Below are 18,817 nucleotides of genomic sequence, written 5' to 3'. Positions count from 1 at the left end.
ATATTAAATGGTATCTCATTCTGTGTTTTTGTCTTTTGTGTTATTTACTGGCAAGAAAGATATTTCTTTGCCAGTAAATAACAGGTTGCGGGACTTCCCTGGTGGCACAGTGGTTGAGAATCCATCTGCCAATGCAGGGGACATGGGTTCGAGCCCTGGTCCGGGAAGATCGCACATGCCACAGAGCAACTAAGCCTGTGAGCCACAACCCCTGAGCCTGCACTCTACAGCCTGTAAGCCACAACTACTGACCCTGCATGCTGCAACTACTGAAGCCTGCATGCCTAGAGCCTGTTATCCGCACAAGAGAAGCCACCGCAATGAGAAGCCCATGCACTGCAACAAGAGTAGCCCCTGTTCGCCACAACTAGAGAAAGCCCCCATGCAGCAAAGGAGACCCAATGCAGCCAAAAATTTAAAAAAAAAATAAATAATTTTTTATAAACAACAGGTTGCCATAAGCTGTTTTCAGACAGATTTGCTTTTCATTGTGGTTTTGATATGCATGATCAGTGATGTTAAACATCTTTTTATGTGCTTATTGACTATTTGTAAATCTTCCTTGCAGAAATATCTATTCAGATCCTTTCCTCATATTACAATTGGGTTGTCTTTTTATTACTAAGTTGTATGGGTTCTTTAGATATTCTAGAAACAAGTCCCCTATTATATACATGACTTGTAAATATTTCCTCCTATCCTGTGAGTTGTCTTTTCATTTTCTATTCTTTTTTTTTTTTTTGCAGTATGCGGGCCTCTCACTGTTGTGGCCTTTACCGTTGCGGAGCACAGGCTCCGGACGCGCAGGCCCAGCGGCCATGGCCCACGGGCCCAGCCGCTCCGCAGCATGTGGGATTCTCCCGGACCAGGGCACAAACCCGCGTCCCCTGCATCAGCAGGTGGACTCCAAACCACTGCGCCACCAGGGAAGCCCCTGTCTTTTCATTTTCTTGATGATATCCTTTGACGCATGAAAATTTTGCTGAAGTCCAATTTATTAATTTTTTTTTTTTTTTTTGTGGTATGTGGGCCTCTCACTGCTGTGGCCTCTCCCGTTGCGGAGCACAGGCTCCGGACGCGCAGGCTCAGCGGCCATGGCTCACAGGCCCAGCCGCTCCGTGGCATGTGGGATCTTCCCGGACCGGGGCACGAATCCGCGTCCCCTGCATTGGCAGGCGGACTCTCAACCACTGTGCCACCAGGGAAGCCCGGCAGGTGGATTCTTAACCACTGCGCCACCAGGGAAGCCCTATAATTCTTCTTATACTCTACAAGATAAATGTGAGCCTCTAAAATCTACTTTTACAAAGATGGAAGAATTAGAAAGTGAATATTTTCACTGCAAACACATTTATTAATTTTTTTAAAAATTCAGGATAAGGAGCCCTAAAATAGTTGGCATCTTTAGATATTATATGATTTCATTTCTAAAAGTATTGTTTGCATACATCCTTCCAGGAACACAGTGTCTTTTAAAATAAGGCACACCTATGGTTACAAAATGAGAAAAAGGGAAAGCTAATATTTGGATTTCTTTTAGAGGAAAAGCCCTGATCTAATTATTGAGAGGATTAGCCAACTCTCCACATTTTATTCATTTAGCAGAAACATGCAAACATAATATTTTTGCTCCCTTTCAACATGTTCAGTGGCCCAGAAACCTTTGGGACAGAATACCTTTTGGGGTAGATTTTATTTATTTATTTATTAAAAAAATTTTTTTAATTAAAAAAAAATTGTTTTATTTTAGTTTTCGGCCTCATGGCATGTAGGATCTTAGCTCCCTGACCAGCGATCAAACCTGTGCCTCCTGCATTGGGAGTACAGAGTCTTAACCACTCGACCCCCAGGGAAGTCCCTTGAGGTAGATTTTATTAATGGAACTCCAGTAACTCTTATTATATCCTTATTTTTAATTATTCTCTCTGTATTTGCATAATCATGGATGTTTTGAAATAATATTGCATTGTTCCAACAATCTGGCAGGCATGAATTTTTCAGACCAGGAGATATTTATGGCTGGCTGAGGCAGGGCAATCACTGCTCTGAATCTTAATATTTCACCTTAGACGTAGAGACTCTAACATACTCTTTTTCTTTTTTTTGGCTGTGTTGGGTCTTTGTTGCTGTGCGCGGACTCTCTCTAGTTGCAGTAAGCGGGGGCTGCTGTTCGTTGCGGTGTGCAGGCTTCTCCCTGTGGTGGCTTCTCTTGTTGCGGAGCATGGGCTCTAGGCACATGGGCTCAGTAGTTGCGGCCCACAGGCTTAGTTGCTCCACGGCATGTGGGATCTTCCCGGGCCAGGGATCGAACCCATGTCCCCTGCATTGGCAGGTGGATTCTTAACCACTGCGGCACCAGGGAGGTCCCTATAACAGACTCTTTTTACTTCTGGCTCAGTGTTAGAGACTTGGAGTAGATTCCAATTTCCATTTGATAGTCCTTTGTGGAACGTTCAGCCTTTGTGATATGTGATGATTGGAATAATCGTCCCCTCTACAAAACTTATAAAAATAGCTTGGGTTTTGTTTTTTGTTGCTGGATTGTTACAAAGGGAACACATAAGGATTTGAATACATTTGGATGTCTTCATTTAATGAACTAGGTTGAGTTTGGCTTAGAGTTGGAAAAGGATGCACTGCAGCTGATGAGATTCTGACCAACTTTAGGTCACACGATTACTTCTAACCTCTTCCTTCACCAAGTTGTTACTAGAACCACTAACAAGCAAACGGCTTGGAAGATCATCTTCACTCCATGCCAATGAGGTCAGTAAAAGGTGTTAAATGGCTTAAATGAAGCAGGAGAGTGCCACTCTCCCCCAAAACCCCAGGAGCATATTTGTGGGTGGTGATTGTATCCAACTGCTACCCATCCTCCATCCAAAATGTCCAGACTTGCTCTTCCTCCTCTCATTCCACACATAGTTAAAAATAAATTTAACCAACAGAAAATATCAGATAACATACATCCTATTCACTCTTTCAGAAATTATTTATGGAAGGTATAGGATGTGCTAGGCCATAGGGACACAAGTAGGAACTAGACATCTTCCTGCCCTGATGAAGCTTGAGGTCCTCTACTGGAAAAGACAGACAAAGACCATGACAAAAGTAAACAAACAAAATTATTATAAATCATAATAACCTTTCATAAGATTTATGAGACCTGTGGGACAAGAGGTTGGTCATGTAAAGAGCAGGGGAACAGGGCTTCCCTGGTGGCGCAGTGGTTAAGAATCCACCTTCCAATGCAGGGGACACGAGTTCGATCCCTGGTTCGGGAAGATGCCACATGCCACGGAGCAACTAAGCCCATGAGCCACACCTACTGAGCCTGCACTCTAGAGCCTATGAGCCACAACTACTGAGCCCACGAGCCACAACTACTGAACCCCACATGACTAGAGCCCATGCTCCGCAACAAGAGAAGCCACCGCAATGAGAAGCCCGCACACTGCAATGAAGAGTAGTCCCTGGGCTTCGCTGGTGGCGCAGTGGTTGAGAGTCCGCCTGCTGATGCAGGGGACACGGGTTCGTTCCCCGGTCTGGGAAGATCCCACATGCCGCGGAGCGGCTGCGCCCGTGAGCCATGGCTGCTGAGCCTGCGCGAACGGAGCGTGTGCTCTGCAATGGGAGAGGCCACAACAGTGAGAGGGGCCCGCGTACCACACACAAAAAAAGAGTAGCCCCTGCTCACCGCAACTAGAGAAAGTCCACGTACAGCAACAGAGACCCAACGCAGCCAAAGATAAGTTATAAAAAAAAAAAAAATAGCAGGGGAACAGAGCTCTAGGGAGAAGGAACAGCGCATGCAAAGGTCCAGAGCCTGGAACAGGACTCACCTGTTCTAGTAACTAAAGAAGGCCAGCTTGTCTTGAAGGTAGTAAGCAAGGGAGAATGGCACTGGAGGGAGCCCAAGGTTAGTGGGCACCCAGATCATGCTCAGCTCTTTTAAGCAACTGTATTAGTTTACTAGGGCCTAGGATATGTGGGGTTTGTTTCGTTTTTTTCTATACCATGAAGCAAGCAACTCAATTCTGACACTGTCTACCTGGAGATAGGCTTAGATCCCACAGGTTAAGGGCTTAGTCTTACAAGATGCACCCCCCACCCCCGGGTTCAATTAATTTTCTAGAACAATTCACAGAGCACTGAGAAACATTTTACTTACTAGATTGCTGCTTTATTATAAAAGGATATAACTCAAGAACAGCCAGATGGAAGAGATGCTTAGGGCAAGGTATGTGGGAAGTGGGGAGGAGCTTCCATGCTCTCTGGGAGCAACACTCTCCCTGCATTTCCATGTGTTCACCAGCCCAGAAGCTCTCTGAACTCGGTCCTTTTGGGTTTTAACGGAGGCTTCATTACATAGGCAAGGTTGATTAAATTATTGGCCTCTGGTGATTGAACTCAATCTTCAGCCCCTCTCCCCTCTTTGGAGGACTGAAATTTCCAATCCTCTAATCCCTTGGTTGGTTCACCTGGCAACCAGCCCAGATCCTTAAGTTACCGAGGAGCTTTCCAAAAGTCACCTTATTAACATAACAAAAGACACCTTTATTGCTCTCATCACTTTGAAAATTCCAAGGGTTTTAGGAGGTCTGTGCTAGCTAGTGGAGGAAAACCAAATATATAGTTCTTATTATAAATCACAATATCACAGGCTACCATAACAAAATAGCACAGACTAGGTGGCTTCAACAACAGAAATTTATTTCTCACAGTGGAGAAATGGAGGCTGGAAGACTAAGATCAAGGTGTTGGCAGTGTGCTTTCTCCTGAGGCATCTCTCCTTGGTTTGCAGGTGGCTGCCTTCTCTGTGTCCTCACATGGCTTTTCCTCTGTGCCCATGCATCCCTGGTGTCTCTGTATGTTCTAATCTCTTCTTATAAGGACACTAGTCAGATCTGATTATGGCCCACCCTAAAGGCATTTTAACTTAATTACCTCTTTAAAGGCCCTATCTCCAAATACAGTTACATTCTGAAGTAGTGGGATGTTAAAAAACAAACAACAGGCCCAAAGTGGAGTTGCTTATACTAAGCCCCATGTCATCAAACTGAGACTTAATTACAGTTTTGGCTGTCCCGGAAATGGAATCTTAAACCAGTCAATCAGGAATTGCCTGATCAGCACTAGTTAGATAATCTGCCAAGAGACCCGTGTCATCCCCTAAAGGAAAGGGACCTTACAATAACTAACCCGCTTTTTTGCCTAGTATAATTTCCTTGATCCTGTTCCCTTCTGGCTATAAAAGTCTTTCATTTTGTACAGCTCCTTGGAGCTCCTTTCTATCTGCCACATTGGCTGTTGCCCAATTCTAATTGATTTTTGCTCAAATAAACTCTTAAAATTTTTAATATACCTTAGTTTATCTTTTAGTCATATGAACATATGAACTGGGAGGGCGGGGGAACACAATGCAGTCCATAATGGCAACATTAAGGATTTCAGATTTGCTCTTAAGAGCAATGGAAAACCATCGAAAGATTAGAAGCAAGGGCTATGTTAAAGGGGATGTAGCCAATGCTTCCAGACATCATTTTTTTAAATTAACAAAACCCTGTTTTTTGTTCAAGCCTTCAATGTGTTCAGTCAAAAATGCAAAATTGATTGGTTCCCTTGGCACAGGGAACCTCTTGGGAGGCCATGTGACAGTATAAGTGGCTAAAGAGATATATTTGGAAGTCTACTGAGTGGGCTTCAGTAGTCTCAGGGGAGGCTGTTGCTTTACTGGAAAAAGGTATGTTCCTTTATCCTACACTCTTTCTTCTTCTTCCTATCTGGGAAAAGGATACAATGCCTGGAGGTACAGCAGTCATCTTGCAACCACGAGGATGAAGGTTTCATGCTAAAGATATAGAGCAGACAGGTAGAAACAGCTTGGTTTTCAGATCACACCCCTGAGCTGCTACATAAGCTCTGGTCAGTCTACATCCAGACTTTTTGTTACATGTGAATAATAAATCCCTACTTATTTAAACCACTGAGGTAGGGATTCCTGTTACAGCTGAACACACTACTTCCTGGTACAGAGAGCTAGAGGAGAAGAAGGAATACCAGTTTAGAGACCTTTGCTAGAGTCCAGACCAGAGATGACAAGGACCTGCATTAGAATGGCAGCAATGGCCTTGGCGCAAAGTGGACGGATCCCAGATTCAAGATGCACTGCCTGAGCAGCCCGCACATTTGATCCCAAGAATTTCCCCTCCCTCGTTAGGGCCTTTGAGTTTGGTTTATTTGCCTTCTCTTAAAGTCCTATAGGGGCTTCCCTGGTGGTGCAGTGGTTAAGAATCTGCCTGCCAATGCAGGGGACATGGGTTCGAGCCCTGGTCTGGGAAGATCCCACATGCCATGGAGCAACTAAGCCCGTGCGCCACAAAACTACTGAGCCTGCGCTCTAGAGCCCGCAAGCCACAACTACTGAGCCCACGTGCCACAACTACTGAGCCTGTGCTTCTAGAGCCTGCAAGCCACAACTACTGAGCCCACGTGCCTAGAGCCTTGCTCCGCAACAAGAGAAGCCACTGCAGTGAGAAGCCCGCGCACCGCAACGAGAAGCCTGCACACTGAAACAAAGACCCAACACAGCCAAAAATAAAAAAACCAATAAATAAATTTATAAAGTCCTATAGCATGCACAGCCTCAATAAACATTTTTGGAGCACCTACCTCTGTGCTGGGTCCTGTATTTTTTTTTTTTTTTTTTTTTTGCGGTACGCGGGCCTCTCACCGTTGTGGCCTCTCCCGTTGCGGAGCACAGGCTACCGACGCGCAGGCTCAGCGGCCATGGCTCACGGGCCGGGCCCAGCCGCTCCGCGGCATGTGGGATCTTCCCGGACCAGGGCACGAACCCGCGTCCCCTGCATCGGCAGGCGGACTCTCAACCACTGTGCCACCAGGGAAGCCCTGGGTCCTGTATTTTTGAGGTGTTTTTCCCTGGCTGCTCACTAGTACATTGATCACTCTTTCCCATGAAATCAGTTGTTTTCAACTTTATGTCTGTAATCCACAGTAATAAATATATTTTATATCATGACCAAAACACATGCAACTTGATATATAACTGAAAAAGAAAAGCTTCACTCAGCAGTATTTGAAGTATGTGCCACAAGCTTCATTATTTTTCATTCTATTCTACTGTTTACAAAAAGATCCTGATCACATCTACCACTCACTAAGTTTGCTTTCATGATCCACCAATGACCATGGTTTGAAAACTCAATCTCTATCATTCTTATGGCCTCCATTCTTCACTACCTAGTGATATCTCTCGAACTGATGTTTGTTTTACCATCTGGACCATGAGCCCCTCCCCACCGCATTGTATCTATCCGTAGTGCCTGGCACTGTGCCAGGCACATAGTGGATTGCACACTCCTTGAGATCAAGAGCTGCAGAGTGTGACGCTTTGGGTCCCCTCAGCACTATGAACATGAGAAATCCACCCTTCCCATTTGTCTGGGGTTGGGTAAGGGGTGGTCTTTTTTTTTTTAAATTTAATTTAATTTATTTTTTATACAGCAGGTTCTTACTAGTTATCTATTTTATGCATTAGTGTATATATGTCAATCCCAATCTCCCAATTCATATCACCACCACCACCATCCCCCTGTCCCCCACTTTTACCCCCTTGGTGTCCATATGTTTGTTCTCTACATCTGTGTCTCGATTTCTGCTTTGCAAACTGGTTCATCTGTTCCATTTTTCTAGATTCCACATTATGCGTTAATATACGATATTTGTTTTTCTCTTTCTGACTTACTTCACTCTGTATGACAGTCTCTAGGTCCATCCATGTCTCTACAAATGACCCAGTGTTTTTCCTTTTTATGGCCAAGTAATATTCCATTGTATATATGTGCCACATCTTCTTTATCCATTTGTCTGTCGATGGGCATTTTGGTTGGTTCCATGACCTGGCTATTGTAAATAGTGTTGCAATGAACATGGGGTGCATGTGTCTTTTTGAATTGTGGTTTTCTCTGGGTATATGCCCAGTAGTGGGATTGCTGGATCATATGGTAATTCTATTTTTAGTTTTTTAGGAACCTCCATACTGTTCTCCATAGTGGCTGTATCAATTTACATTCCCACCAACAGTGCAAGAGGGTCCCCTTTTCTCCACACCCTCTCCAGCATTTATTGTTTGTAGATATTTTGATGATGACCATTCTGACCGGTATGAGGTGATACCTCATTGTAGTTTTTTTTTTTTTGCGGTACGTGGGCCTCTCACTGTTGTGGCCTCTCCCGTTGCGGAGCACAGGCTCCGGACGCGCAGGCTCGGCGGCCGTGGCTAATGGGCCCAGCTGCTCCGCGGCATGTGGTATCCTCCCGGACCGGGGCACAAACCCATGTCCCCTGAATTGGCAGGCAGACTCTCAACCACTGCGCCACCAGGGAAGCCCTTTTTTTTTTTTTAATTTAATTTAATTTATTTTTTTATACAGCAGCTTCTTATTAGTCATCTATTTTATACACATCAGTGTATACATGTCAATCCCAATCGCCCAATTCAGCACACCGCCATCCCCAACCCCCACGACTTTCCCCCACTTGGTGTCCATACGTTTGTTCTCTACATCTGTGTCTCAACTTCTGCCCTGCAAGCCAGTTCATCGGTACCATTTTTCTAGGTTCCACATACATGCGTTAATATACGATATTTGTTTTTCTCTTTCTGACTTACTTCACTCTGTATGACAGTCTCTAGATCCATCCACGTCTCAACAAATGACTCAATTTCGTTCCTTTTTATGGCTGAAAATATTCCATTGTATATATGTGCCACAACTTCTTTATTCATTCGTCTGTCGATGGGCATTTAGGTTGCTTCCGTGACCTGGCTATTGTAAATAGTGCTGCAATGAACATTGGGGTGCATGTGTCTTTTTGAATTATGGTTTTCTCTGGGTATATGCCCAGTAGTGGGATTGCTGGATCATATGGTAATTCTATTTTTAGTTTTTTGAGGAACCTCCATACTGTTCTCCATAGTGACTGTATCAATTTACATTCCCACCAACAGTGCAAGAGGGTTCCCTTTTCTCCACACCCTCTCCAGCATTTGTTGTTTGTAGATTTTCTGATGATGCCCATTCTAACTGGTGTGAGGTGATACCTCATTGTAGTTTTGATTTGCATTTCTCTAATGATTAGTGATGTTGAGCATCCTTTCATGTGTTTGTTGCCAATCTGTATATGTTCTTTGGAGAAATGTCTATTTAGGTCTTCTGCCCATTTTTTGACTGGGTTGTTTGTTTTTGTTTTGTTGTTTTTTGTTTTTGTAACATCTTTATTGGGGTATAATTGCTTTACAATGGTGTGTTAGTTTCTGCTTTATAACAAACTGAATCAGTCATACATATACATATGTTCCCATATCTCTTCCCTCTTGCGTCTCCCTCCCTCCCACCCTCCCTATCCCACCCCTCCAGGCGGTCACAAAGCACTGAGCTGATATCCCTGTGCTATGCGGCTGCTTCCCACTAGCTATCTGTTTTACGTTTGGTAGTGTATATATGTCCATGCCTCTCTCTTGCTTTGTCACAGCTCACCCTTCCCCCGCCCCATCTCCTCAAGTCCGTTCTCCAGTAGGTCTGTGTCTTTATTCCTGTCTTACCCCTAGGTTCTTCATGACATTTTTTTTTCTTAAATTCCGTATATACGTGTTAGCATACGGTATTTGTCTTTCTCTTTCTGACTTATTTCACTCTGTATGACAGACTCTAGGTCTATCCACCTCATTACAAATAGCTCAATTTCGTTTCTTTTTATGGCTGAGTAATATTCCATTGTATATATGTGCCACATCTTTATCCATTCATCCGATGATGGGCACTTAGATTGTTTCCATCTCTGGGCTATTGTAAATAGAGCTGCAATGAACATTTTGGTACATGACTCTTTTTGAATTATGGTTTTCTCAGGGTATATGCCCAGTAGTGGGATTGCTGGGTCGTATGGTAGTTCTATTTGTAGTTTTTTAAGGAACCTCCATACTGTTCTCCATAGTGGCTGTACCAATTGACATTCCCACCAGCAGTGCAGGAGTGTTCCCTTTTCTCCTGGGTTGTTTGTTTTTTTGATATTGAGCTGCATGAGGTGCTTGTAAATTTTGGAGATTAATCCTTTGTCAGTTGCTTCGTTTGCAAATATTTTCTCCCATTCTGAGCGTTGTCTTTTCATCTTGTTTATGGTTTCCTTTGCTGTGCAAAAGCCTTTAAGTTTCATTAGGTCCCATTTGTTTATTTTTGTTTTTATTTCCATTTCTCTAGGAGGTGGGTCAAAAGGATCTTGCTGTTATTTATGTCATAGAGTGTTCTGCCTATGTTTTCCTCTAAGAGTTTTATAGTGTCCGGTTTTACATTTAGGTCTCCAATCCATTTTGAATTTATTTTTGTGTATTATGTTATCTAGTTTCATTCTTTTACATGTAGCTGTCCAGTGTTCCCAGAACCACTTATTGAAGAGACTATCTTTTCTTCATTGTATATTCTTGCCTCCTTTATCAAAGATAAGGTGACCATATGTGCGTGGGTTTATCTCTGGGCTTTCTATCCTGTTCCATTGATCTATATTTCTGTTTTTGTGCGAGTAGCATATTGTCTTGATTACTGTAGCTTTGTACATAGTCTGAAGTCAGGGAGTCTGATTCCTCCAGCTCCGTTTTTTTCCCTCAAGATTGCTTTGGCTATTCGGGGTCTTTTGTGTCTCCATACAAATTTAAAGATTTTTTTGTTCTAGTTCTGTAAAAAATGCCACTGGTAATTTGATAAGGATTGCATTGAATCTGTAGATTGCTTTGGGTAGTATAGTCATTTTCACAATATTGATTCTTCCAATCTAAGAACAAGGTATAACTCTCCATCTGTTTGTGTCATATTTGATTTCTTTCATCAGTGTCTTATAGTTTTCTGAGCACAGGTCTTTTACCTCCTTTGGTAGGTTTATTCTCAGGTATTTTATTCTTTTTGTTGCAGTGGTAAATAGGATTGTTTTCTTAATTTCTCTTTCTGATCTTTCACTGTTAGTATATAGGAATGCAAGAGATTTCTGTGCATTTTGTACAACTTTACCAAATTCACTGATTAGCTCTAGTAGTTTTCTGGTGGCATCTTTAGGATTCTCTATGTATAATATCATGTCATCTGCAAACAGTGACAGTTTTACTTCTTCTTTTCCAATTTGTATTCCTTTTATTTCTTTTCCTTCTCTGATTGCCATGGCTAGGACTTCCAAGACTATGTTGAATAATAGTGGTGAGAGTGGACCTCCTTGTCTTGTTCCTGATCTTAGAGGAAATGCTTTCAGTTTTTCACTGTTGAGAATGATGTTTGCTGTGGTTTTGTTGTATATGGTCTTTATTATGTTGAGGTAGTTTCCCTCTATGCCCACTTTCTGGAGAGTTTTTATCATCAGTCGGTGTTGAATTTTGTCAGAAGCTTTTTCTGCATCTACTGAAATGATCATATGGTTTTTATTCTTCAGTTTATTAATATGGTGTATCATATTGATTGATTTGCATATATTGAAGAATCCTTGCATCCCTGGGGTAAATCCCACTTGATCATGGTGTATGACCCTTTTAGTGTGTTATTGGATTCTGTTTGCTAGTATTATGTTGAGAATTTTTGCATCTATATTCATCAGTGATATTGGTCTGTAATTTTCCTTTCTTGTAGTATCTTTGTCTGGTTTTGGTATCAGGGTGATGGTGGCCTCATAGAATGAGTTTGGGAGTGTTCCTCCCTCTGCTGTATTTTGGAAGAGTTTGAGAAGGATGGGTGTTAGCTCTTCTCTAAATGTTTGATAGAATTCACCTGTGAAGCCATCTGGTCCTGGACTTTTGTTTGTTGGAAGATTTTTAATCACAGTTTCAAGTTCCTACTTGTGATTCATCTGTTCATATTTTCTGTTTCTTCCTGGTTCAGTTTTGGAAGGTTCAACCTTTCTAAGAATTTGTGCATTGATTCCAAGTTGTCCATTTTATTGGCATAGAGGTGCTTGTAGTAGTCTCTTATATTGCTTTGTATTTCTGCAGTGTCTCTTGTAACTTCTCCTTTTTCATATCTAATTTTATTAATTTGAATCCTCTCCCTCTTTTTCTTGATGAGTCTGGATAAAGGTTTATCAATTTTGTTTATCTTCTCAAAGAATCAACTTTTAGTTTTATTGACCTTTGCTATTGTTTTCTTTGTTTCCATTTCATTTATTTCTCCTCTGATCTTTATGATTTCTTTCCTTCTACTAACTTTGGGTTTTGTTTGTTCTTCTTTCTCTAATTGCTTTAGGTGTAAAGTTAGGTTGTTTATTTGATATGTTTGTTGTTTCTTGAGGTAGGCTTGTATTGCTATAAACTTCCCTCTTAGAACTGCTTTTGCTGCATCCCATAGGTTTTGAGTCATTGTGTTTTCATTGTCATTTGTTTCTAGGTAATTTTTGACTTCTTCCAGTGATCTCTTGGTTATTTAGTAATGTATTGTTTAGCCTCCATGTGTTTGTGTTTTTTACGTTTTTTTCCCTGTAATTTATTTCTAATCTCATAGCGTTGTGGTCCAAAAAGATGCTTGATATGATTTCAATTTTCTTATATTTACCGAGGTTTGATTTGTGACCCAAGATGTGATCTGTCCTGGAGAATGTTCCGTGTGCACTTGAGAAGAAAGTGTAATCTGCTGTTGCGCCCCTCCTATAATCTCATTGCAGCTTCTCCTTTGTCTTTGGATGTGCGGTATCTTTTTTGGTGAGTTCCATTGTCTTCCTGTTCAGCAGTTAGTTGTGATTCCGGTGCTCTCACAAGAGGGAGTGAGCACATGTCCTTCTACTCCGCCATCTTGAACCAGTCTCCAGGGGAAGGTCTTAGAAGTTCAGGAAAACATGAAAATCTTGTTTCCAACAAATATTTTAGGACACTGTCCACATCTCTCTTCAATAATCTCCCTCTTTTTAGGACTTTTAATATTATTATGATAATATCAAACCTCAGATTTTTGGTGTCTTTCTGAATATTCAGTTCATGGACTAGTTGATTTAGTAACGTAAGACAACCTAAAATACTAGCAGGATAGAGCTAGGGCAGAAGGCTTTCCTCTAACTGGGAAACATCAAGAAAACTAAGAGAAAAGGGCCATGGCTAGGAGATGGAGGGCTGTTTGTGGCAAGGTTGTCACACCATCCCTGGAGCAGCCCATCTTTGAGGCATTGGAGAGACGGAAGGCTGGAGAGGTCTGGGGAAGTTTCCTAGAGCATGTAGACTTGCGCAAGCCAGTGAACATGAGACAGAAAACAACCTCATATCTGGAGCAAATTTCAGTCTTCCAGTCTGGTTTTCTCTGTACTTGCTGCCTCCATTTATCAACAAGACACATTGCTGCCTCCTGGGCTTCTGAGTGCCCCCACCCTGTGGGCAGGAGATGGAGATATCAGACTTGACATTCCTGGCTCACAGGGGCAGACCTGTCTGGCGGGCCACTTGCTGCCTGTCACCTTGGCTCAAGGGAGGGTCCCGCTGCTCCTGGGAGAGCCACCATTTGTTGCCTGCTAAGAAATTGCTTTTCCAATAAAAAGAACAGGGCAGCTTTAATTTGGTAATCTGGAACAGACTCCAAGATACACTGATAAGTGAAAAAAACAAAGTTCAGAGAGTGTGTGTAATACGCTATCATTAGGGGGAGAAGAAGGAAGATTATTTATTTGTACATGCTTATTTGCATATATGTAGAATATCTCTGGAAGAACACACAACAGACTGGAACTAGTACTATGTTTAAGGAGAAGTGAGTGGCTGGGAAATAGGGATGGGAGAGATATTTTTTATGTATACCTTTTTTGCATTTTGAATTTTTTACCATGTACATGTTATAACTGATTCAAATAAATGATTATTTCCAATCAAAGCAATTTATGCAGCCACTAAAAGTGGTATTTATGAAACACATGTAATAACGTAGTTTATAATATCATTTTAAATGAACCATTATATGTATGCTAACCTAAACAAAACTTAACAACCTCATCATTTACTAACAATAAGCAAAACTCTTAGGTATATAGAAAAGGACTGGAAGGAGATGTACCACAAGGTTAATGGTGATTTCTGAAACTATAGGTATTTTCTCCTTTTTTTCATTATTTCCAAATTTTCTTTTATTATATCTTTTATTGTATAATGGTGAAAAAAATAAACCTTAGAACAAAGAAAATAAATTGCTTTTCCTTTCCAGGTTGCAGCAACTGAGCTACCCAGGAAAGGACTAACCTGTCCACTCCTTGACTTGTGGTCTTGACTCCCCTTCTGGCTGCAGGGGTAGATTTGAACCAGAGATGAGGCCTAGAGGCATTGGGAAGAGTCGAACAAAGAAAGAAAAAGGAAGGATGTCAGCTGCTTTCTACCTGATGGATTTTCTTCACTTTCATCACAGATGTGTGTGGGAGTGTGGGAGTCAGGTATTCCTGGCTGAATATACCTGCTCCTTGGAGCTTTCTCCATCTACTGTGCTCCAGCCTCCTGGATCACCAACTCTTCTAGGTTCTTTCTCGTTTGTAGCTCATCATGTCATATTTAACTCCTATACTGTGCCCATCTCTTTTTTTTTGGCCATGCCACATGGCGTGTGGGGATCTTAGTTCCCTGACCAGGGATCCAACCCGTGCCCCCTGCAGTGGAAGCGTGAGTCCTAACCACTGGACAGCCAGAAAGTCCCCAGTAGTGCCCATCTTGATTCTCGACTTGTGGTTGGATCTCCTCCTGTAGGTCTGTCCCCTCCTGTGCTACAAGTCCCAACCTCCAGCTCTGCGGTCTTGTATTGTCAGCTACCTCCTAGTTTCTTGCGGAGTGCTCCAAGGTGCATTAAACAGGTTTGGAGTAAATGTGAGGTTCCCCTGCCAAACCTGCTGCCAAACTTTGTACTCCTCAGTTCTGTTAATAGCATTACCACCCATGCAGTTGCCCAGCCAGGGATCTTGGCAGTTCACCTCGACTCTTTCCTCTCCCTCCCTTCTGCCAGTTTTCCTTTTTCTTCCATGCCATCACCTATCACCCTTCATCCTTAGTCTCCCAGCTTTTAGTCCAGTCTGTCACCAAGCAGCTCTCCTACTTGACTCCCAGCAGAGCTCCATTCATGGGATAAAAACCCAAATTTCTTGCAGGGTAGAAAAGGTTCTTCATAGAATATTCCCAGCCTGCCTCTCTGGCCACATCCCATACCACTGCCTAAATTACACCAGCCTTCAGCTTCTTAATGTTCCTTGGACAAAATGTGTTCTTGGGCTTCCCTAGTGGCGCAGTGCTTGAGAGTCCGCCTGCCGATGCAGGGGACACGGGTTCGTGCCCCAGTCCGGGAAGATCCCGCATGCCGCAGAGCGGCTAGGCCCGTGAGCCATGGCCGCTGAGCCTGTGCGTCTGCAGCCTGTGCTCCGCAACGGGAAAGGCCACAACAGTGAGAGGCCCTCGTACCGCAAAAAAAAAAAAAAAAAAAGAAGGTGTGTTCTTTACAGCTCTGTACTGTAGTGCATGCTGTTCTAATACTTAGCAATCTTCTACTCTTCCTGCAGAATTACCTGAATTATCACCTCCTCCCTGAAGCCTTCGCAACTTCCCCAGGCAGTATCTGCAACTCCCTCCTCCGTGTGCTTTGTCCAGGCCTTAATCCTAATCCTACTGCAAGACAGAGAATGTATAGTACTCTTTTTTATATTCCCAGAACTCTCCTTACTCAATGCCCAATGCATAGTAGATGCTCAAAACGTTGAATGAATTAATGAAAGATTTGCATTTCTTCTGTACTCCTCATGTGTTATACTGGCCTTCAAATGTTTTGAAGTCACTGGGCAACACAGAGCTATGGATAAGAGGAGCACAGGAAACTTCCCTTTCACCGGTTTCCCTGGTTCTTCCCCTCCAGCCCTTTCCTGCTTATCTTTCAAATCAGCAGACCTGGGCTCCCTGGGTGGCGGTATGCATAATAAAACACCTAAGCTTTGATTTGCCTCTGTTCTTAATTTTCATCCTATTTATTCTTTGGGAAGTTTTGATAAATAAGCATGAATTCTTTCTTGGCATGAGGCTGCAAGTGGAGTAAGAGGATTCTATTACATCTAGGAATCATCCGAGCAAACAGAGAGAAGGAGAGCATCAAGATTGTGCTGGAAGAAAAATGGCCTTCAGGCTCTTGGAAGAGTTGCCCACCCTGATCCTCTGGCTTTGATCTCCAGGCTCCATTAGAACAAGGTATTAGCTTTAACCAGCTCTTTGTTTCTACACCACGAATGTCGAATGTCGACAAAGGGGTTGTACTTAGAAATACTAAAGAATAACAACAACAAATTGCTGTCAAAGTAAGACATAACACAACATTAGGGATGGGTCCTTATCCAGCAGAGACGAGAAGCGGGAGCAGCCTTGGCTGTGATCTACCTACACAGGGGAGGAGGTAATCCCCTCCAAGGGAACCTTGAGCCACGGCCCCTGCTGACCAGAGGAGACCCAGACCGAGGACTTCCTGAAGGCAGGTGCTGTGGCCACACCTCCAGAGGAAGATCATCACGTGGACAGAGTGGGGACAGGTAAGGGTGGAAGCCACCATCCCAGAAATCGACCACACAGGTGTACCAAAGGGAATTGTTGGGATGAGACGCCTAGTTTCTAAGTACTTCCCGTCTCCTCACCACACACACACACACACACACACACACACACACATACACACACACATACACACACACACACAAACACACACACACGGTCACAGTCATGTACTCTTTCTTTTCTTTTCTGATTAATTTATGGCCGTGTTGGGTCTTTGTTGCTGCACGCGGGCTTTCTCTAGTTGCGGTGAGCGGGGGCTACTCTTCATTGCGGTGCGCGGGCTTCTCATTGCAGTGGCTTCTCTTGTTGCAGAGCACGGGCTCTTGGCGCGTGGGCTTCAGTAGTTGTGGCACGTGGGCTCAGTAGTTGTGGCTTGCGGCCTCTTGAGCGCAGGATCAGTAGTTGTGGTGCACGGCTTAGTTGCTTCGAGGCGTGTGGGATCTTCCTGGACCAGGCCTCGAACCCATGTCCCCTGCACTGGCAGGCAGATTCTTAACCGCTGCACCACCAGGGAAGCCCTATGTGCTCTTTCTTTTGAGCTTTCTTCCAATTCTGTTTCATTGTCTGTGGCCAACTCAGGTAGAAGGTTTTAATAGCCAGGATTATGTTGCAGAGATATGGTTCAATTTAATTTATGGTTCATATATGTGTATATTTAATATACATATATGGGGTGGGAGAGAAAAAAAATGATAATACAAATTTTTCTCAGCCCAAGATAACCCTTTAGCAGACAAACCACAATGATGTCCAAAGAACACACCTCGGGACTTCCCTGGCCGTCCAGTGGTTAAGACTCTGAACTCCCAATGCAGGGGGCCTTGGTTTGATCCCTGGTCAGGGAACTAGATGCCACATGCCACAACTAAAGATCTGGCACAGCCAAATAAATAAATAAATATTAAAAAAAAAAACCCAAACCCTCTTCTAGCCCAGCAAAGACCAGTGCTAAACTTGGTCTTTTGAACCTTCTCTCTTTCATTCCTAAACTTCAGAAGACTTCTCTTCTGACCACCTCCACTCCTCACCACAAACTCACTCATCACTTTGCAGCGTGGCCCCCTCCTCCACTTCTTTCCTGAGAAGACATGCAGCCTCCTGAATCTTCTCAGACTGTGTGCTCTTCTTCTCGGGGAGAATGGCAGTGCCAACCACGGGATGGGGAGGTCAGTGGTCACTCATTTACTGGCTGTGAAACCTTCGAGTCCTCTTTGCCCCTTTTGTCCACGTCCCCTTCCCCTCACCATCCCATCATCTAATGAGTTGCCAGGTCCCACTGAGTCCACCTCACGTTCTCTCTAACGTCTACCAACCCTCGTCATCCTCATTGTCTTGGCAAAGCACAAAAGTGGGAAAGGGGACGCTGCCACCATTAACCCCAACTCTCCAACCATGACCTTCCTCCTGTCTGTATTCATTTCCTAGGGTTGCTGTAACAAATATCACAAACCGAGTGCCTTAAAACAACAGAAATTTATTGTCATAGTTCTGGAGGCTGTAAGTCCAATATCAAGGTGTCAGCAGGTGGGTTCCTTCTAGAGGCCCTTGAAGAGCATCTGCTCCATGCCGCTCTCCTATAGCTTCTGGGAGTTGCCGGCAATCCTTGGTATTCCCTGGTTCCTATACCCACGTCTCTCCAACCTCTGCCTCTGTCTTTATAAGACATTCTCCTCTGTGTGTGTGTATTTCTGTGTCTCTGTTTTTTATGAGAATACCAATCACTGAATTTAGGATCCATCCTAATACATTATGACTTCATCTTAACTAATTTCGTCTGCAAAGACCCTGTGTCCAAATAAGGTGACATTCTGAAGTTCCTGGTGGGCATGGACTTTTGGAGGAGACTGTTCAGCCCAGCACAGCGTTTCTCCAGTCGTCACAGTCCCACTCCTCCTACACTTCCTCTTTTCGCTCACGGGGACCTTCAGTCTCACTGTCTCCCTGCTTTGTCTGAGTGTGTCAGTCTTACGTCCTCCAACTTTCCTATCCAGGCTTGACCACACAGTTGATGACCTGAACCTTAACACCCTGCCTCCGACTTCCTGTTACTCACCCTACAGTCTGTCTCCCTCAACGGGACGCAGCGGCTCTGTAGTTTGCTGAAAGAAACTGCACACCCCTGAGGTCTAGGGCCCTAACAAAACCTCTGTTTCCAGCGGCAGCCAGGCCCTCTCTGCCCATCAGCAGTGTTCAATGACTCTTGCAAAGCGTCACCTCTCTCTCCAA

At 43.6% G+C, this 18,817-nt stretch overlaps 1 long non-coding RNA gene across 1 annotated transcript; it reads left to right on the top strand.

The window, feature by feature from the left end:
* The first annotated feature begins 12,610 nt into the window (after positions 1–12,610).
* LOC132437311 (uncharacterized) lies at positions 12,611–16,559 on the top strand. The gene is made up of 4 exons (XR_009522001.1): positions 12,611–12,748; positions 14,229–14,451; positions 16,106–16,234; positions 16,382–16,559. It is a non-coding gene; the product is annotated as an uncharacterized lncRNA (long non-coding RNA).
* Positions 16,560–18,817: the final 2,258 nt, after the last annotated feature.

The sequence above is a fragment of the Delphinus delphis genome, chromosome 14, assembly GCF_949987515.2.
Source record: "Delphinus delphis chromosome 14, mDelDel1.2, whole genome shotgun sequence".
NCBI classification, from domain to species: domain Eukaryota; kingdom Metazoa; phylum Chordata; class Mammalia; order Artiodactyla; family Delphinidae; genus Delphinus; species Delphinus delphis.
The sequence above is the reverse complement of the archived record's forward strand: the minus strand, read 5'-3'. Positions and strand labels throughout refer to the sequence as shown.